This window comes from Gymnoscopelus microlampas (assembly GCF_963454915.1).
Source record: "Gymnoscopelus microlampas genome assembly, chromosome: 11".
Lineage (NCBI taxonomy): Eukaryota > Metazoa > Chordata > Actinopteri > Myctophiformes > Myctophidae > Gymnoscopelus > Gymnoscopelus microlampas.
Window position 1 is genome coordinate 52,578,002 of NC_139948.1, and position 22,568 is coordinate 52,600,569.

General features: G+C 40.9%; 1 protein-coding gene across 1 annotated transcript in view; it reads right to left on the reverse strand.

Moving 5' to 3' along the window:
• Window positions 1-22,568, reverse strand: part of LOC311056094 (NLR family CARD domain-containing protein 3-like) — a 133,998-nt gene that overhangs the window by 107,322 nt on the left and 4,108 nt on the right. The window contains exon 3 of the mRNA XM_084072477.1: window positions 309-362. The gene's annotated coding sequence lies outside the window, so the exon portion shown is untranslated. The remainder of the gene's footprint in view (window positions 1-308; window positions 363-22,568) is intronic.

The window sequence follows — 22,568 nt, forward strand, 5'->3', positions numbered from 1 at the left end:
TCTGCTCTCTCCTCTCCTCTCCTCATCATATAAAACATGGGAGGAGATCATGTTGATAATTATGTTCTAAATATCTCAATATATATTGGACAGAACTAGAATAAATCAAACAAACTGATTAAAGTGATTTATTAACAATGTGATTAAAGCTGAGCTGCTGATCCATATTTATCTTTAATATTTACACATCACTCAACTCTCCTAAAATGACTCATAATGTAAACGATACACAACCCAGGATGAATATGAATATACATCATGTTGTTCATTTATTCCATATTTTACATTCCAAGCACATTAAGTCTTACCGTGTTCTTGTGTTGTAAGAAGTGTGTAGAGTGTCAGATGATTGGATACAGGACCTGTCAATAAAGACAACATATTATCAGTAGAGATTGTGATTGGTTTAGAGCTCTGATCCATTCAGGTAGACATGACACACGGATAACATGTACAAAGTTTATCAATAAGTCAAAACAACTGGTGTAAAAATATAGTGAAGCAACACTAATGCATTCAGCCTGGAGTTGAACATACAGTTATATAAACATGTCAGATATACATTATTCCATGTGAAAGGCTTTGCTGAATGTGTGCAGTGGGTCCTTGATCCACCTTCATACAACATACATGTTTATCATGACAGACAGTTACTGAGGTTCAGACATCACTACTTATTTATAATGATACACTGTAAAATATTTTCATTGAAATTTACAGTAACTTACAGGCAGCACGATGCCAGTAAAGTACTGTAATATCTTTCACAGTAGGTGCACTGTGATTACATTTACAGTAACATTTTTAATACTGTAAACCAAATCACAGTACACAACTGTGACGATTTTAATTACTGTAAACTAAATCACAGTACACAACTGTGACCACTCTAATTACTGTAAACTAAATCACAGTACACAACTGTGACCATTCTAATTACTGTAAACCAAATCACAGTACACAACTGTGACCATTCTAATTACTGTAAACTAAATCACAGTACACAACTGTGACCAGTCTAATTACTGTAAACTAAATCACAGTACACAACTGTGACCATCTAATTACTGTAAACTAAATCACAGTACACAACTGTGACCATTCTAATTACTGTAAACTAAATCACAGTACACAACGGTGACAATTCAAATTACTGTAAAACCAAAATATGTACATTACTGTATTTTTACAGTTCATTTCACATTACTGTAATAAAAATAATTTTTTTCTTACAGTAGTTTCCATTACTATGAAGCCAAATTACTGTACAGGCTACACAACTGTAAACAATGATACTATTGGAATCTTAAAATGTATACCTTACTGTGCTACTAGAAATTCCTGTAACATATCTCACCACAGCACTTAACAGTAACATGACATTTATTTTTGAGGAAAGCAAACCCTGTTAAACAATAGCCATTACAGAACATGTGACATTTAAAGTGCAGACTTTTTAAGAACCATTTAAAATCTGTAAAATTGCCTCTGTTGGCCAATGGGCCTAAAACTTTGTTTCCCATATGGCTTTGCAGTAAAACAATAAATGAACATTAAACATCAGTTAACAACAACACCTAGTAGTGAAGTCATTGAGGTACTGTACAGTATAAAACCCCATTTTACCACCATTGTAAACACTGTAAGAACAAATTAGCTCAGTACAGCTACTATCAGGCCAGTCGGTGCTTTCAGCCACATAAACACAACTCCTCTTACAAAACAAATCACTCGAAATAAAATCCTCGATTTACAAACTGTAAGTCCCCCCCTTCTATGAAGTCCTTCAGAGAAGGAGACAAAACCTGAGACAGGGGAAGGAGCACACACTAATATTGAGGTGCTGCCATGGTAAATACAAAGGAGGAGGCACATGGAATGGTCTCTGTTGGCCAATGGGCCTAAAACAAATTTCAGGCTTTGCAGTAAAACAACAGTACGGGTACGGTCACACCAAAGTTTAATTCTACCTATGAGGGTGGATTCTGCCGATGTGACCGTACCCTTAATGAACATTCTAAGACTAAGACATTTCTATCAAATAACAACCCCTAGTTTCACAAACTGTATTGTGTCTATTCACAAATTATAAGTTATCTTTTTTTTAATGATGTCGTTCAAGGAAGGACACTAAACCTGAGACAGGAGAAGGAGCACACACCAATATTGAGGTGCTGACCATGGTAAATACAAAAATATTTAAAAAGGAGTAAGTGGCACAGCTACAATGCAATGTGTTTTTTTATCAAATAAAAAATACAAACGTTTTCACAGGTAGTCTTCCTTGGATGAAGACTCCAAACCCTGAGGTTTTTTTGTTTGTTTGTTTTTCCTTAAATCATCGCTATGAGCTGTGCTACATCCTTCTGAAACATTTGCAATAACCTTTCATACAAATAAATAAAGAAATGTGCAAAACATAAACAAACTCTGGTCATGCCAGAACATATGCCATGACGACCTAAAACTACTAGGCAGTCCACAAATCCTATCAAGTCCAACTCTCTTTTCTCATGAAATTGCAATATTGTGACACACTCTTAATAGTTTTGCGAATCAAATTCCACAAATTCCCTAATCAAAGTGGCCACACTGCGATTCAGAGCTGTGCTCTTCCTTTGCACCTTCTTGCCAGATTTACGGCTGACCTGTGTCTTGGATGTACACTTTGAGCCTTCAGGGTTAATCCTCAGGAAGAACCTGCAAGCAGAAGAAGTAGTCTATTAGTGCTTTTCCCCCCACCAATATGATATTCCTTATCAGCCACTGCAAATACAAAACAGATCCCAGCGACAATGATGATAACCATGGTGTCTATTAGTCACTACACATAGGGACATTGTCTAACATAAATAACAATACTTATCAATGTGTCATTAAACATCATTAGTTATGCACAGCCGAATGCACCTGCACAAAATAATACCCACTAGTAAGGATAACCCTAGTTATCTTGTGCCTCAGCTGTTTAATTTATCACCTTAGATGGTATTCATCTGGCTAAATTATGTCTGTTCCTAAAAAAACGAGAATGTTCAGGGTTAAAGATTGATATGGCTGGGCCAGATAAGGAATAGTAATGTTGAGCATGTGAAAATTCTTTGAAGTCTTGGAGATAACTACAATACAGTCTACATGTTACACTTACGCTAGAGAATGGTTTGAGGCCAAGTGATGGGCCATAATATTAAACTAGTCATCATATAGCCAACTAGATGACAAAAACACACATTTGTTTGATCTCACAGCATAGACTCATGTTTTAGCATTATCTGTTGGACATGTGTATAAGTGTTTCTCAACTTGAAAGATGATATTCATTAAGGTGACTTTAAACAATTTTAGTGGAGGCGTGACATGCTTTTTTTCAGATTATTTGTGCTGAACCATTTCAAATTGTGTAAGCCAACAAGTCATAGAGACTAATGATGTGCTAACCTCTGAATGAACTCCAAAGTACTGGCTGCCTCTTCCTGGTACTCTATGTTGAAGACATAGTAGCAGGCCATTAGGACAGCTGTTGCTGAGGAGAAGTCAGGAAGGTCCTCTGACTGGATGAGGACATTTCCCTCCATGGCCAGCATCCATTTCTGTGCCTCCAGAACTGAGTCCCCTATAACACACACACACACAGCAGGTATAACAATTATTGTTATAGCCTATGATTTAGCATAAGAAAAGGTAGAGACAATTATTCCATCTATAAATAAAGTATACGTGTAAAAATGAACAAGCTGTCAAGTTATAGTATATCCAGGATTTGAATGGACCTATGTACCTCTAATCCCCTTCCCTTTGTTTGATATAAACTGACCAATCCTATAGTTGCATCACATTCCTCGATGAGAATGTTGATACTCTCCCTCAGGAGATCAGGTGTTCAGTTCTGTGTGTGTGTGTGTGTGTGTGTGTGTGTGTGTGTGTGTGTGTGTGTGTGTGTGTGTGTGTGTGTGTGTGTGTGTGTGTCTGTCTATCTGCCGTACTTTGACAAAATGGAGGCATATATTACCAGGCATGCCACAGCTTCATGTACTGTATGTGATAAAATGAGACTATGTATTATATAAAATGAAGATGTTGTACAGGCACTATCTCTGATCACATTGCCACTTAGCCTTCCACCTCCAGTTGACAGTTCTCTACAAACCATAATATTCTGTACTGTATATTCAGAATAATACACTTACCAAGTGCCATTAACCTAGGTGTGCTTGGTAGTGAGAGCATGCCTTCTGCATCTGCTGAGGTTGTCGTCACCTAAATAACAGAAAAGATCAAACACAAAGACAGAAAGTTATAATATTTAAACAATAAAGCTGTTAGTCAATGCATTTCTCACCAGTTATTCAATAACACTGTGGTTTGTCTTGCATTGAACTGTAAATGGCAAGTCTGAACTGTGTCCAGTATGAAAGACAGGATGGATGAACTATGGGAAAATAAAGTCTACAAATGTACTATACCGGTGCATTAGAAGAGAGTAAAAAATAGAGTTCTGCAGTAGTCCTTTAAGATGTGCACATATCTATCCCTAATCCCAATAAATATGCAGTGGACACATATGTTCACAAAATCCATGTTCAAAGTACTTACATCAGCCAGAAGAAAGAGTGAATCCTCTTTTTCTTTGAAGTAGGCCATTGTGACGAGTAGAGATGCAACACCGTGGTTGATGTTGTCCACCCCGCTAATGTCTTTCAGGACTGTCCTGACATCCTTTGTCCACCTTGTAAGTTGACTTTGAAAAAAATGTAGCAGCTTCTTTCCTTTACTGTCCAGGGAATCCTGGAGTCTGGTGTCAACATCAATCCCTGTCAATGTGCTGAAGTGAGCACACATGAATCTTGAAATGAACAGAAATGGCCACTGTTCCTTGAGTTCCACGATGCTGGGTGGAGGGTTTCTATTGATAGCATAGCGCTGGATGGCATATGTCATCTTCATCAATTCATCCACTCGGCCACGTTGTGCTGCCCGGGGACCCTCTGTTGAGAAAAGGCCTACCATCTCCTCTCTCTTCGCCTCTGCAGATGCTGGTGTGTCATCTTCAGGGAGGTCAAGTGGCTGCCAATTGATGCAGCCGTAGCTGTCTGTTTTGGCACATTTAGATGCAGTGGGCTGGGTGCTGGATGTTCCAGGCTGGCTGTCATCCATGACTGCTGAACGACATCTTGGTTTCCTAACTCTAACTAGTGTGTTGTCACGATTGACGTAGTCAGCCCTGGTCTTTAACTTACACTCCAAAGCGTAATAACCATTTCCCACTTTCTCTCCCTCCAACATCTCAGCAAAGCTTGTCGGGTACTTATCACAGATTCTTTGGGCTATTTCTGAACAATGGCTTAGTTTTGGGTTCAAGCACACCTCTCGGATTGAATCCACAATGATTCTCACCATTGCTAATCTATTTTCCTTCTTGGGTTTCTTTCCCTGTGCAAGAGACTGTCTTAAACTTGCTGGCATCTTCTCCCATGGCACTTGATAGGATGAGACCCATCCAGTGCTCTGTATCGGCACATGGACTGGAGGAGTGCTTGAGGTTGGAGAGTTGGAGGTGCTAACAGAGTTGCTTGGAGAGTTGGAGGTTCCATCAGAGTTGTTTGTTGAGTTGTAGGTGCTAACAGAGTTGCTTGGCTGGTTTGTAGTCTGGTCTTCATGGCCTGTGTATTAGGAAATAATAGGGAATAGGAAACAATGTTCAGACAATTTGTTATTGTTTAACACTTTAAACAGTGGATTAAATCCACATGTCATGACCAACAGTAATACTAACAAAATATGTAAACCTTTCTATCACAATTGTAGATTGAAATATATCCTTAGAGAGCTGGTCAGGTTACTTAAAAAAGGAGATCAAACTTTTAAACTAGACATCGATTTGTGGCTGAATGTCGCCATAAAAGAACACTGGGAGAGTTATTCTGACATAAGAGATTGCCTTTTACTGAATTGCATGTTACATATTTGTATACAGTATATTTTAGCCTACATTTTAAAATCTATTCCTTAAAGATCCAGCTTCACTGCAAAAATCAAAATTCTGGAGTGACAGGACTATCATTAGCTGCTTCACACAAACTGTATATGCCGGCGAGACCAAAAGCCCATGGTAAATGAACTATATACAAGTATACACTAAAAGGACTGCTGGGTGCTTAGCCCCGTTTCTCCAAGCCCTGGTGAAAGATTCTACCAAATGCTTGCAAGCCCTGCAAGTCGGTGAGGCCAGGTATTATAACGTGTACAGGCTACTAAATTTAACCTGCCTCTTGCTAAGTTGAATGAAAAGAAACACAATCATTAATGTTTTCCCCTGCTAGAATCCACTCCTAAGAAGCACCATTATCATGTGACAACTAGTGACTACACAACTTAAGACTCACCTCTGTTTTTTAAGTAGTGTACCAGTCTTCTGGAAGCTATAAGTGGGATAACTTCTTTGACATCTTCCTCTGAAACATACTATAGATCACTGTCGGTCCTCACACCAATGACAGCCAAGTGGTCGATCAGTTTCTGATATTCACCTTCCTGAAGTGTGGGGAGGGCCTTCCTGATGACATCATCAAAGGGCTGCTCCATATCTCTTAATTAGAATAAACAGAGTGATGGAAAGATACAAGATCAACATCAAATCTGTTATATAATGGCAATGGGTAGTAGTCAGCCAGGCTCTCCAACCTGACACACATGTAAGAAACACCTGAGTCAAGCAGGCAGTGTACACCTAGATCCATCAAAGGCACTGAGGGATGTTTTTCAATAACAAAATACACCTCGGATGAGTTTAGCAAAATCAACACAATTTTTCCAAAGGTGTATCCCATGTCATTGTGGTCCACAACCACAACCATAGATTTTTGGTATTTGGTGCCCTTGTAAGTAATAACTGGCGTCACTATAGATGCCTCATGAATGCCTCTCATCCTAACAACTTCTTGTATGCCAAGATTATACAACCGACCATCAAATTCATCAGAATGCTGTATTTGCACAGTCGGTGGGAAAAGGCTGCCAGCCTGAAGATAGGCTTGTAAGAGTTGGTGTCTCTCAGCCAGTGTGCTATTAAGGTTTTTGAAATTGTGAAGCTTTCTTGCGCACTGTTTGAAAAATGAGTGTTTACTTTCAAACCGAAGAGTCCAAAGTCTAATGAGTGGACCAAAATGTAGTATGAGTCCAGGGTAGTGAAGCAAGTAATGGTGTTTTGGTTTCAGAGGTTTACCTGGAAAGAGAGTAGCTCTTGAATGAATATAGTGTTCCAGTAGAACTTTCAGATATGCTACTTGGTTGGCATGGATTTTTGGTGCAGTTATCATTGCCACTATCTCTCGTAGCTGTAAGCACAACTGCCAGACCTCATCTTCCAAAGGATTCTTTATCCTGTCACCAACAAGCAGTGGGAGTAAGCGAAGTAAACACCAGTTTTGAGATGCATTTCCTCCCAGCTTTTCACTGTCTGGACGTACTACACATGGTTTACTATTGGAATCATTTTGTACATAATTAAAAGTAGAAATTATCCTATTCAACTGAGTGTAAGTAAAATGCTTCCCTACAGTGATAAGACGTTTAATGTAAAGAGCCAGATCTAATTGAACAACCCCTTCAAATAAGTCATGGCCTAAGCATGGCGGGAGCCCTGGGTCACATACATGGAAGTATTTCAGGCTATTGAAAACAGAGTCAAATTTAACACCATCAACAACATTTAACCGAGGGTTCATTGCAAGCACATCCACAGAGTTCTTGTAGCTCTGCTTTGTCCGTGAAGGGCCTAATTCTGTCGGAGAGTGTCTCCAAGTGTCTCTATCTATACCACAATAGCGACAGAAATGATCACTTTTACTAAAATTTTCTGTGAAGCCACCAATGGCGTGTGACCCAAGGTTATCTCCACAAAATGCGATCACTGCCCCTTGCACTATTTGACCATTATCCAGCAAAATTCCAGACTCTTCAAGGTCCTTCAAATCTCTCACAAGAGGAGCAAACACTTTAGCTTGCTTAAAAAACTTTAAATCTTCCTCCCTACAAAGCATAACAAGCTGTATAGGGTCTATGGTGGACCTGTTGTGAGCAGAGATTTCAGACAGTGTCATGTAAACTGCAAGTTGTTTGTGCTTTTTTCGTCCTGACCCAAGAGGATTTGCCACTTCAAATGCGTCTTGGAACAAGATAATGGAAACTGAGGACTTACACTGCTTAAAGATGATCTTTTCTTTAAAATTTCTGCCATCCCTTACATCCTCGAGCAAATGTGGATCATCTGATTTGTGTGCCTGTGCTTCAGTGAACTGTTCTTTAACAGACTGGTGGTTCAATAGGGCCTTTAATGTCTCCTTTACAGGAACATATTGCAAAAAGCGATCATTTCCATCGGGGTCTATACCAAGATAAACCTGTGTGGGTGCTACATGGTTAAAATGTCTCTTGAAATATGACTTCCTGGTTTGATCAGATCTAAATATTCCCTCATTATACAGCCGCATGAGGTTATTCTTATTTAGCCCAGTTATAATTTTATCAATTTCACTTTCTGACATATTCTGCTTTGCTAATTCTTCCTTCAATTTGGAAAATACCAGTTCCATACTGCTGTCATGGACAACTTGGAAATCCTCAATTAAACTTTGGATAGTGCTGGCTGGTAGCAGCATTTTGCCTTGCATCCTCAAGTAGAATAGTGCCAAGTTCATGAGAAATGTGTCAGGATTTGCACCAAGTTGTACATTATCAGAACTTTCATCATGGACTTCAGTATCAGGCCTACTTGAATCATCACTGTCCATTTGGACAGGATTCTCAAACAATGACACATCATTTTCCATTTGGACAGGCTTCTCAGAAACATCTCTGTGTTTCTTGCTGATGTGGGATGTGAAAGATGACTTCACATCAAAGTATTTTTTACAGTTAGGAAAGGGGCAGCTAACCTTTTTTCCATTTCCTATGTGCATTTTTAAATGTTCACAAAAGCTCTGTAAATTGGGAAATGTATGCTTGCATCCCTCAACCTGACAGGTCCTCCTCACATTAGCTTGGGCTGGTCTATGGATAGTTTCCTTTGGCTGTGTATGCTTCCGACGCATGTGAGATTTAAGTGCCAACAATGTCTGAAAACTGCAAGGGCAAATAGGCAAACCACAATAGAACCTGGAATTAGCCAGGTGTCTATGCATCTTAACATGTTGATAAAATGTGTCAAGAGTCCCTGCAGATAAATGACACTGCTTGCAGACAAAAAGGTTGACCATTTTGATTACATTACCTAGCCAACAGGCAACTAATCATCAACTAACAACACTAAATGAAAACCATCATTTGGAAAACAGAACAAACTTTAATGGATGAGAGTTAATATTAATAAACAGATAAACAGTCAGTTATGTAAAGAGACAGTTGATATTTAACTTTAGTTTAGCAGCTTATAAGCAAGTGTACATTCATTTGACTCACCAATGCAAGTTGCAGGCTCTGTGAAGTCCAGAATATGGGTCAAATCCGTCTTTTTCACTGAGGGAGCAATCCCTGAATTATAAAAGACAATGATGTACATTAAAGGATGTAGACATAACAAAGATAAGCTTAATTAATACTACAGCCAAATCTCTGCCTTAAGCCCACCTAGCTACTGCACACACTCAACTGCATGTGTTTCTCCTGTCATGGAGGAAATGAAAGTGAAGCTGAATTAATCAATGGCATCTGAAGCTATACAGAGAGATTGGAGATTAAAACACTAACACAGTTACAGTATGGAGTAAAATAATGCACAAGAAATAATTATGCACAACACATTTTACTTTACAGGCTGCACTCTCTCACTCTCTCTCCCCCCTCTCTCTCTCATTTATCCAAATATACCAAACATCATGCAAATCTAACTTGTTAGATGTGCCAGTGTTGACCTCTCTGAATGAGACTAATCTATTTGTAGATAAAAAGAATATTCCTACTAGTTTTCTTATATTGTTTCTCTCTGGGCTCTGCAGCTCCTCCACAGTCATCCATCCTGTTTTTCCCTCCAAAACACTGTCTTCTTCCCATGATGCACTGCAGTCTTCCCATGATGCACTTCAGTCTTCCCACAATGCACTTCAGTCTACAGTAACATACACCAATACACTAGTATGATACTGTGATTTTAATGTATATTACTGTGAACATTTTTAACATCTCACAAATCTTTATTTTAATCATGTATTTCATTCAAGTGCATCTCTTTTGTTACATTTAGAGCACATGGGTTCCTCACTGGATATGTAAACACTGAGCTGATGCAAAAATACAACCACAGAGGACCACAATGAAAGTTATCTATTAACTTTATTGTGCTATACCCAACATTTATTTGTGACAGTATTTTCTGGAAATATAGCATCCAGACTATTGTTGATACTGTAGATGTCCCACTCCCACCTATGCCCCAGGGCACATTAAGTCCTAAAGTTATTGATTTATTGCTTTTTTTTTGTCATATTAAGTCCATGGTAATAGTGAACTGAGTTGGAGGGTCAAGGGTGACTTATTGTTTTATGCCCATATTAGGAGATGTCTGTTTCCGTCTGTCTAACTGTGTCCCTTCTTATGCCCATATTTGGAGATATCTGTATATGTCGGTCCTTGCCAATCTTATGCCCATGATGATGCATTGATGACACATTGAGGTTGGACAACACGCTCCATATTTGGGCGTAGCTGCTTTGGGAACTCCTTATATGGTTACGGCTGAGTCATTGTGACATGGATGTGATGACTTAGTTCCATGAGTGTGACGCCATAGTCATAGTGACGTGGCCGTGGTTTGTTTAGGGTTATGTTGTCATAGTGATGTCACTCTGGTTTGTTTATGGTTATGTCAGAGTGATGTGCCCGTGGTTTGGTTTGCCTGCCCACCGGCTCTCCCCTTAGCCAATTTCCATATTGAATATGGAGATCCAGTTGAACAGAACCGGCGATCCAACCGTTATGACCATATGGGCATGCCCATATTAGGGCCTATACTGATGACATCAGGGATCTATATGGTCATTAGAGACACAGACAGACAGACAGACAAGTACATCAGGTACTAAAGAAAGATGCAGGTTTGGAAAGTATCGATAAGCTAGCCAGATGTATGGAGGATCAAGATGACTGGAAAAGCCACTGCATGGAGGGCTAGTTTGAAGATGACCTGAGAGAGATAGTTTAGGTGTTGCGAGGGGCAGCCCTGGGCCTGACATCTTACTGTACAACCTGTGTGATTGCCAGTCCCCTTCATTGCTTAGCACACAAATGGAAGACATTCTGATGGGACGAGGTATGTCACACCGCATTCCAGCAGCTGCAGGAAGCACTCTGGTATATCCCAACCCAGGCTGCCCGTTTATCTTTGACACTGACACCAGTGAAAGCTAGGGGTCTTGGTGCAGTGCTGGTGGTTCCAGTGCATTCCAGCACTCCTTATGTTTGGTAGAGAGCTGCCAACCCCAGTGAACCTCTTGTTTGGACCACAACCTAAAACTCAACTGAGGGGGAAGGTGGATTGGATTATTTATTATTATTATATAAGAGACATTGTGTGTGATACATTAACTGAAGTGGGGAGTACTTGTAGAGGCCAGAGCCTACAATTCCCATTGTGCAGGAATAGACCTACAATTACTGTCATTTCTTTGTCACAGCCCCTGTCTGGGCTACCAGGGCCTGTGTGTCTTTATCTTCCACAGGGCCTGCAGGTTGGGCAATAGGGTGCCAATCAGGTGCATTGGGAGCACCTGGCCAGTGTTCCCAGGGTGCCCTATAAAATGCTGGCTGTGGTCACACACAGTACCTGCAATACTATAACCAGAGAGGACCACCATGATAGTTCCCTTTTAACTTTATTGTGCTATCCTCAACATTTATTTGTGACATTATGCTCTGGAATAGCATCCTGCCAGACTATTATTGAGTGGAGGGATGTCCTACTCCCACCTATGCACCAGGGCACATTAAGTCCTAATGTTATTTATTTATTGCTTTTTATTTTTGGTCTTTAGTTAGGTCTTTGGTTTGCACCATTCAACACCACACACCACATGTACCACACATCCATACATTGCTGACACTACTGATTCCACTGATTAACACACTCCATGCCATTCCTTGTTATAGTGCAGGAGATAACCAAAACAATCGTTCAGTTTGTGATACAAGCATGAAATTTGGTACACATATAGCCAAAGGCATTACAAAAATAATTGGAGATGGAGCCATCGAGAATTTTCAACATGGCGCCCATGGCAGCCATTTTTCAAAATGGACGCCAGAAACAACTCTTTTCATATGACTTAGGGACATACTATGATATTTTAGACATATTTACCATATATTAGTACTTGGTAAATGTCTGTTGGATAATTGAAAAGTTGTCATTTAATATTCAAGATGGCCGCCATTTTTTAAGATGGCAGCCATCATTTGTGTGACTGTCTGATATGGATGATCTTGGTGTCTAATGAGTCATTATTTATGATGCAGAAATCAAATTTAAAACATTGGAATTGGCCAGAAGCTTCCTTCTACCTCAAAACTGGATGGACAACTGTTTCTTTCATGATAGCAGCCACATTGGCCAAAATAAAATGTATAATTGCGTGAAAATAGATCTATTATACATTTAAAAAAAATTGTTGAACCAATAAACAAAAAAAATCCTCATATTTGCAAGAACAGAACCATATTCAGGACGACTAGCTGGCCTTACAACCCAGCTAGGCCTTCAGAGTGGCTCTTGAGTCCGGTTCTAAAGAACCAGTCGATTATCATTGTTATATTTGGTCCCTCGTGGAGAGCCGGATTCAAAGCTGACTGTGAGGGCAATATTCCAGTTCCTCCGCGACCGATCAGGGTTCGGCACGCAGGAGACGCCGCTCATCATTAGCGACCGATCAGGGTTCGGCACGCAGGAGACGCTGCTCGAAGCCTAAATGACGGTCCAATAGGGCGACCCGTTCAAGTCAGAGCTCATCAGCGACCGATCAGAGTTCGGCACGCAAGAGTTCCAGTTCCTCCGCGACCGATCAGGGTTCGGCACGCAGGAGACGCTGCTCGAAGCCTAAACGACGGTCCCATAGGGCGACCCGTTCAAGGCAGAGCTCATCAGCGACCGATCAGAGTTCGGCACGCAGGGTAAATTCCTCCTCAACCGATCAGGGTTCGGCTCGCAGGAGACGCTGCTCGAAGCCTAAACGACGGTCCCATAGGGCGACCCGTTCAAGGCAGAGCTCATCAGCGACCGATCAGAGGTCGGCACGCAAGAGACGCTGCTCGAAGCCTAAACGACGGTTCCATAGGGCGACCCGTTCAAGGCAGAGCTCATCAGCAACCGATCAGAGTTCGGCACGCAAGAGACGCTGCTCGAAGCCTAAACGACGGTCCAATAGGGCGACCCGTTCAAGGCAGAGCTCATCAGCGACCGAGCGGATGACAATCAACCAACGACCAACGACGGATCACGACCTGTCACCAAGATCATGCATACCACCGATGGGTTCCTTTACGTGGACCACTCTCCCAGAGGATGGGTTTTTGTCTGGACAGCCTGAGGTATGACGTCTCAGAACTGTGAGGGAGCTCCAAGTTCTGCACGGGGCGGCAAAATATCCTCCTCATGGGGCGGCGGGACGCATCTCTACTGCAAGTACTGCATGATGAGTCAGAAATGATGAGCAGACGAAGATGGAGACACAGCCAAATCCTCGCTGACCAGTTCTGGAAACATTTCTGGAGGTATTACCGATCAAACCTCCAAGTACGGCCGAAATGGCAGACCGAGATGGAAGACCGAAAGGAGGAATAGGAGAAAGAAGCGGATGCTAGGGAACATCCTGGAATGTTTACGTATTTCCACCGGAAATCCGTGGGGCGGCGTATGCCAGGAATGTTCTTGAAATGTTTACGTTTTTCCATGGTAAAACCGTGGGGCGGCTGTTACGAACATTCAGGGCATACTTAGGAAACATTCAGGGCATAGTTGCCAGCAATAGCCTATATATGGAGATCCCCATAGATGGAGATAATAGACCTGCAAAGTCGTCATAGAGACCCAAACGTGCCATTTGTACGGAGTCTGACATCAGCGAACCCTTCCCCGAAACTCCATGTATAGACATAGCCATCACGTCCAGGGCTGAAGCCATTCCCAGGAACTGGCAAAACTTTCTTAGAGTTGACAGCAATAAGACTGAGTTGTTTGCCTTTCTCTCAAATGCTTTGCTCGGATCGTTACTGCAGGAGGACAAGCAGCTTGTCATCACTAGTGACATAGAAGTCCTTAGCAAGCCACCACTCCCAGATAGGTCTTCAATATCTCCTTGTACGCATGAGGAAGCCGATAGTCGCATGTTATTACACGTAGCCCATGCAGCAAGAAATGGCCATCATAAAATCATGATTCAAACAGTTGATACTGATGTTGTGGTGCTAGCTGTGGCAGTGGCTCAGACTCTACAACCAGAAAATGAGCTTTGGTTGGCTTTCGGAACTGGAAAGAGTTTCCGATACTTAGCAGCCCATGAAATTGCAGCAGGGCTAGGGCCTGAGAAAGCACGTGCACTCCCATTGTTCCATGCATTGACGGGTTGTGATACTGTGTCAAGCTTTGTTGGCCACGGGAAAAAGACTGCATGGGCTGTATGGGCTGTGCTTCCTGAGCTTACACATGCTCTGTTGAAAGTTTCCTCAGCCCCAACTGAGATACCTCAAGAGGTAATGGCCACAATTGAGAGGTTTGTTATTCTTCTCTATGACCGAACCAGCACATGTACAGAAATAAATAAGGCAAGGAGGAAGTTGTTTGCAAAGAAGCACAACCCAGAATCAATCCCACCGACCAAGGCTGCCCTGGAAGAGCATGTCAAAAGAGCTGTACTCCAAGGAAGCCACGTGTGGGGTCAGGTGCTGGTGTCAACACCAGAACTACCTTCACCGTGCAAATGGGGTTGGTCAAAGACATCAGAGGGAGACTATGAGCCCTTCTGGACATGCCTACCAGATGCAGGCAAGTCAAGTCATGAACTTGTCTCTTGTCAATGTAAGAAGGGTTGTGTTGGGAAGTGCAAGTGCAAAAAAGCTCAGTTAGAGTGCACTGCCCTCTGTTTCTGTGAAGGCGAGTGTGAATAGTCTTCCTTGTGAATGGTTAGACCCAAGGTTTGGCCTCACTTATTGTAAGATATAACAAATCAGCTTAGAAATTCTACAGTTATTCAAATTCTGCAGAAAAAATGTATAATTTGACACAGAGATCATCCATATCTAACCAGGCTGGAAAAAATGGCGGCCATTTTGAATTGTTGATGAATTATCCCAAAAATACATTACCAAGCACATGTGGTCAATTAATTCAACACATTTTGTCTACAGTGTCATATTATATCCATCACTCATTAGAAAACAGTTGTTTCTGGCGTCCATTTTGAAAAATGGCTGCCATGGGCGCCATGTTGAAAATTCTCGATGGCTCCATCTCCAATTATTTTTGTAATGCCTTTGGCTATATGTGTACCAAATTTCATGCTTGTATCACAAACTGAACGATTCTTATACATTTTATAGCTAAACAGCTGGACTATTATGTTTGAGTTTGCATTTATGTTGTAAAGAAATATATAATGTGATACACTTTTAAACCAGGCGAGTGTCTTCCTCTTTTTTGTTATGGCCTATGAGCCAGGTCGTAACACGCCTAACAATAAAATATATATTAGTCATTCACAGTAGAATACTGCATATATTACAGTAACCAGTTTTGGAATTACAGTCATATACTGTAAATATCATTCACAGTAACTCATGTTTTAATCACAGTAATGCACTGCTCATAATACAGTAACTATTTGCAAAATTACAGTTATATATTGTAAATATAATTCACAGTAACTTACATATTATGTACAGTAATAGACTGTAATAGTACTATAACAGTGTGTGTAATTTACAGTGCTCTACTGTAAAAACATTCACAGTAGATTAGTGTCAGTATTACAATAGCCCGGTGTAGAATTACAATACTATACTGTAAACATTGATCACAGTAAGCCACTGTCCATTATACAGTAACTAACTGTGGAAATCACAAAAATTCGTTACAGTGTAAATAAAGATCATTTTTATCATGACAGTAGACTGTTATGATATTACTGAGGTTCAGACATCACTACTTATGTATAATGATAAATAAAGATCATTTTTATCGTGACAGTAGACTGTTATGATGTTACTGAGGTTCAGACATCACTACTTATTTATAATGATAAATAAAGATAATTTTTATCATGACAGTAGACTGTTATGTTACTGAGGTTCAGACATGACTACTTATTTATAATGATATTTTTTATCATGACAGTAGACTGTTATGATGTTACTGAAGTTCAGACATCACTATGTATTCATAATGATAAACAAAGATCATGTTTATCATGACAGTAGACTGTTATGATGTTACTGAGGTTCAGACATCACTACTTATTTATAATGATAAATAAATATCATGTTAATCGACAGTAGACCAGGGCCGTGCACAGAGCACTGAAGGGTAGGGTTTAACATTTTACGGGAAATAGCTAATTTTAATTCCCGGGAATTTTCAGACCTTTTCCCGGGCTTCCCGGGAATTCCCATTAAAGGGTAAAAAAAAAAGTGCCCACTAAAATGCATTTATATGTAGATACTTAAATAGCCAATTTTACATCGAGGTGCCCAAATGTCCCTATTGTGTCCACCTATGAACTTGCACTAATAATGTCTTAAGTTGATTTTTTAAATCAATAAATGTAGTATTTCTTAATTGGCCTGGCCTGGCGGAGATCTGCCCTGTTGCGCAGCAGCAGCAGGAGAAGACAATTAACTTAAACGAGGAGCTGCGCTGTGCACCCAAAATGCACTCAAACAATGTCAAACTATCACATTTTAGCTGCTGAGATAAACATTTGTATCATTATTGACAAGAGAACAGAACATGGATGTTGTTTGCAAAAGGATTATTCATTTATTGTCCATCGCTCTGATGGCGAGGGCACAGCTTATCTCTACTTTTGTAGGATATTGATAGCCTAAACTTGTAATTTGTTTGCAGTTATTAATTTATATTACTTGCTGGATATTAAGACCAGGGGTGCAATGCTCACTGGACGGCCTTGCACGCCGTGCCAGAACCTATTTGACCAGGAGCACACACAGGCACACGCAAAGATTTAAAACTACTTTATATTCACACCTCAACAAAGTTTACAAAGGCTCCCGACTCACACCTAGTGAATTAACATAGGAATGAGCCTATAGATGCATATCAATTGTCCATTGTGTGACTTGCAGTGTAGGTGTTAAGCCACGTGTGCGTCACCTCATTAAAATAGAGTGCAAGAACATACCAAACTAGACGTGTCGCAATTGGCAATTGCAAAGTGTGGTTGCGCCGACGCCGGTCGGGACTCGAGTAATACGCTGGGAGGAATACCGTCGGAGACTGCGCCAATTACATTGTCACGTCACTCCTGAGATCGCTTGCGTTTCATTTTGAAGGGACTGACTCCCCCAAAAATCATGTTTTTGCATCAAACGGTGACATTTTGCGCATTCGTGGCGCCCCCTATGGGTCAAAGTGGAAATGCTTTTGGGGAGTCGTTGAGTAAATCACCCTCGACATGTGATTTAAATTTGGGATCGATTGGACGTTTCGTTCGTGATTTTTGACATTTTTGGTAAAACGGGTCCCTCCCACTAACTTTGGAAACAATTTACGGAAGGACGGACGGACGGTAAGGACTATGAAAATGCCGTTTGGATATGTTCACCGCATGGGCCCAGAGATCATGTGTACCGATTTCTGTGACATTTGGACAAAATATGTTGGAGGAGGAGCTAAAAGTGTGGTTTGAAGAAAATTCAAAATGGCGGAAAATCTATCCAGACGGAAATGGGCGTGGCCTATATGGGGAGTTGCGTCGTGACCCAAGGAATCCAGGGGAAAATAAATTTTGATTTTACGACCTACGGTTCAAGAGTTATAGGCCAAAACGTAAAGTGGGCTGTTATAGCGCCACCATGTGGCCGACTGGTGTGATTATTTTTTAAATAATTTAGAAATAAACTATTAACCTCCCCTCCAAGTCTTGTAACTGTAGCCCTTACGGTTTCCGAGAAAGAAATACTTGAATGGGAGTTTTTGCAATTCCCATGAAAGTGAATGGGGAAATTTAATGCACTAATAAATCAATATCAAAAAATCTATCCATACGCAAATGGGCGTGGCCTATATGGGGAGTTGCGTAATGACCCAAGGAATCTAGGGAAAAATATTTTTTTATTTTACGACCTACGGTTCAAGAGTTATAGGCCAAAAGGTAAAGTGGGCTCTTATAGCGCCACCATGAGGCCGAATGGTGTAATATTTGTTTAAATAATTTGGCAATAAACTATGAACCTCCCCTCAAAGTCTGGTAACTGTAGCTCTTACGGTTTCTGAGAAAAAAATACTTGAATTTTAGTGTTTTCACTTTTCCACTGAAGTGGATGGGGAAATTTAATGCACTAATAAATCAATATCAATTAAACTATGCAACCAATCTCTTAGCCTTATGCAAGTGCACGATTCCCGGTCAGACCGGTCATTTTGACATATAGCACTAAATTGGGAAAAATAAACTGTGGGAGGAGTAGCGGCCCGAAGTATTGTTTATCTATAAATAAATAAACAAAGTATAAGGAGTACTATAGTCTGGTTGCCCTGTTAGGGCAACCACACTAATGAGCATTGCATGCCTGATTAAGACTCAATTTTGGGATGTTGGCTGTATGTTGTCAAATGTATTAATCTATATTTTGTTGTTGATCAGATGTGGGGTTTTGTAGTCTGATTTTGATGTGCACATGCATGCGCTGCCACTGACAATCAATGAGACAGACAGCTGTTGTGCAGTTCACTTGTTCTACTGGGTAGTTCTAGTAAAATGGTAGTTTGAACGTTCTAAAATGCAAGTGTAGGTAGGCTACGTTAATGATGATTAAAAAAATCGGACTACATCGGTCTAATGCTTTCTCTCTCTCTCTCTTGCGCTCTCTCTCTCCCTCTCGCCCTCTCGTGCTCTCTCTCTCTCTCTCTCTCTCTCCCCAGCTCTCCAGTCTCTCTCAATCAAAAGCATTGCTTGGCTTGCGTGCATTTTAAACTGGAATATAGGCTCGAAATCAAACCGACCCACTGTTTATGCAGCGTTTCACTTTCACTTGATGTTGAATCTCAACTAGTCAACTGGTGTCTACCGTATTGAAAGCAGAGGAAACGGTGAAATCAGTGTGCGCACTGCGCAGGGCAGGCATGGGGCATCACGGCCACTTGTGTTTAATTTCATCATGTGTCTCGCTAGCCAATCACAGCACGTCCTGCAAAGCTTAGCCTATGGGCGTGTTTTCCACAGCAGGGCGTCACAGCGAAAGACAAATTCTCACGACGGAAAGAAAAACTTTCGCCACGGATGGGTCCTAAACCCTCTTATAGGAGCGGTGGCACTAGGGACATCTGGGCACAAAATTGGCTATTTTGTCCAAAATGTTAAAAATATATATATTTGAAAAATGGTCTTAAGTAATGTAACGTATACATGATGTGAACATACATGGTACATCATTATCAGACTTAATGCTATCCTTCAACTGCTTGTTTATGCCCCAAAATGACTGGATATACAGGTTTTGCAGCAATTGTAGAAATATTAGACCTTAATTGCCGAATGTTTAAGCATGTAATCATGTACACTTTAAATGGTAAATGGTGCATTTATATAGCGCTTCTATCCGAAGCGCTTTACATTGATTGTGCCATTAACCCATTCACACACACATTCATACACCGATGGCGGAGGAAACCATGCAAGGCACCAACCTGCTCATCGGGAGCAATTAGGGGTTCAGTGTCTTGCTCAAGGACACTTCGACACAAACTCTGGGGAGCACCCCAGCCCGGGATCGAACTGGGAACCTTGCGGTTTTCCAGTTCACTCTACCCGGCCACTCTACCCCTGAGCCACTGCCGCCCCTACATTTTTTAACATGTTGGACCAAATAGCCAATTTTACATGGAGGTGCCCAGATGTCCCCAGTGCCCAGCTATCCTGTTATCCCTGCATCATACCACAAACAGCCTAACACGTTAACTTTAAGATGAGGGCAAAGTAACTCATTTCATTTGACAGCTTAGGTCCATGTGGGACTTTCATCAGTGCAAATAAGCAAAACATTCTCATTACCATGTAAAAACATATATAACTATATAATTGATCAAATAAAACAGATAAGGCAGGTGAAAATCAAAATGTACTAAAATATGTAATGAAGAGATTTGAGGTGAGAAACAGCTAATGCAGTAACATGCATGATTCAGCAGTAACAGACCAGAGAAATAATTCTGCGGCTACAGCCAGGAGCCAGTTTACTTCATTATCACATAGATTGGAAATAGCGGAAAACAATTAACCTGACTCTGTACAAACTAAGCTAAAAAAAAACTCATGAAATGAACACATCTCAGATACGTTTTGTACAGATGTGCCACTTCAAAACTTCACACGTTACTGTTCTTTCCCTGAAAATGCCCTGAAAAAGCATGTTTTCCTTCCTTTTCTGCCCTTAAAAATGCACTGTTTTGCCCCTGAAAAGAAGTTGTCACTACACACCCCCGTTTTTCCCTTCAACAGATATCCATATACACGAGAACAAAAGAATGTGTGTTGAAGAAGGTGTCAGACTCATTATGAGGCGAAAGGTGATTTGAAGATGTCCTTGACCAGTTGCTCAAATTAATTAGCATCATAAAAGCAGTGATCATCAAAATAATTCAGCATTTTAAATGCCCTTCTTTGTCCCTCTTATTGCCCTGGGAATCCCCTGAAAATTTACTGTCTTGGCGATGGCAGGACATGTGAAGTTTTGAAATGGCACATCTGTAGCTAATCTGCACAACATGTGAAGTGTAAAACTTAAAGCAACGCTTTATTGAAGGGGAGTGAACTTAACATGCTTGCTGTCTGTCTCAAATCAAGTTGTTTGCAGCGGCAACGTTTTTCGCCACGTACATGCAAAATAATCATCTTACTAAAAACACAGTGGCCTAACCCTAAATCACGGGTGTCAAAGTGGTGGCCCGCGGGCTTTTAGCGGCCCGCGGAAAGGTCCATGGCGCCCCGCGAAGTGATTTAAAAAAAAAAAAAAACGAGAGAAAAAAAAACAGGCAGGCACGGCAGGCAGTTATCCCCCCCAACCCCCCTTGCCTCTGACTGTGAAGGTCTAATAGTGGCCAAACTTGTTCTGTGAGAACAATGGCCAAGTCATGTCTAAACAATCAAGACAAGACGAGATCAATAAATAAATCTAATCACCCACGCTGGCACAAACATGTCAGTCTAAAAGTGTATTGATCCCTGCTAACCAGCGCTGCCCAGGGAAACGAGGAATTGCATTGGCTCACTATTGGATACATCGTAACATGGCTTCTTTAAGGGGACCGTAAGGGTCCATTTGGTTCCATTTGTACGGGTGGTTGCGTCGTTGTGTTTACATGTGCGGTGGAATAACGGCCGTTACAAGTGAAACGCTCAAAAGTTTCACTCGTCTTCTGTCTCCGTTGACAATTTTAATAATCCAAATGATAATAATCTGTTTAGGAAACTCTTAAAAACTCACTGCGAATGAATGACTAGTGTCGCCTATAGCGTCACATATTCAATGTGCGCTGTCTTCTCAGTCTATCGTTGCAGAAAATGGCAGATCTACAAGCTCACTACGTGGTGCGAACAGGCACGGTGTGAGCTTGGAGATCGGCCATGTTTTGTGCGTGACACTGTTGTATGATGAAGTATAAATTGCGCTTCTAAAGTGACAGTACACACATTACAACAATTTCCTCAATATTATTTTCCAAAAGTTTGAGGTGCTCATTATCAACAGATCCCGAGGCGTTCCCAGGCCAGTGTGGAGATGTAATCCCCCCATCTGGTCCTTGGTCTGCCCCGGGGTCTCCTTCCAGTGGGACGTGCAATTAATTAATTCATAATTAATGTATATATAATCTTCATAATAACATTTTTTAAAGTGATATACTGTAGTTATAGCAGTGACTGAGACAACAGACTGAAAAACAATGATGTATAACTGAATGTGCATGAGCGTGAATGTGTGTCTCTGTGTCTGTGTGCCCAGTCTGCCCTAAAGTCACTTTTTGACCAATGCTGCCCAGACCCCAAATGTATACTAATGGACTCCTACTGTGTCATAGGGTCTATTCTAATCTGTAAATGTATACTAATGGACTCCTACTGTGTCATAGGGTCTATTCTAATCTGTAAATGTATACTAATGGACTCCTACTGTGTCATAGGGTCTATTCCAATGTGCTGCACATTTTAAAACAATAGCCTGTCTGCATTAACTACTGAGACACTTAACCACCAACACAATACATCCTAATTATTTTGGATAATAATAATTGAGTCTCATCAGTACAGACAGTGCTTCAACCTCTAAAGGGCCACTTAGTTGCAAAGGTGAGTGGG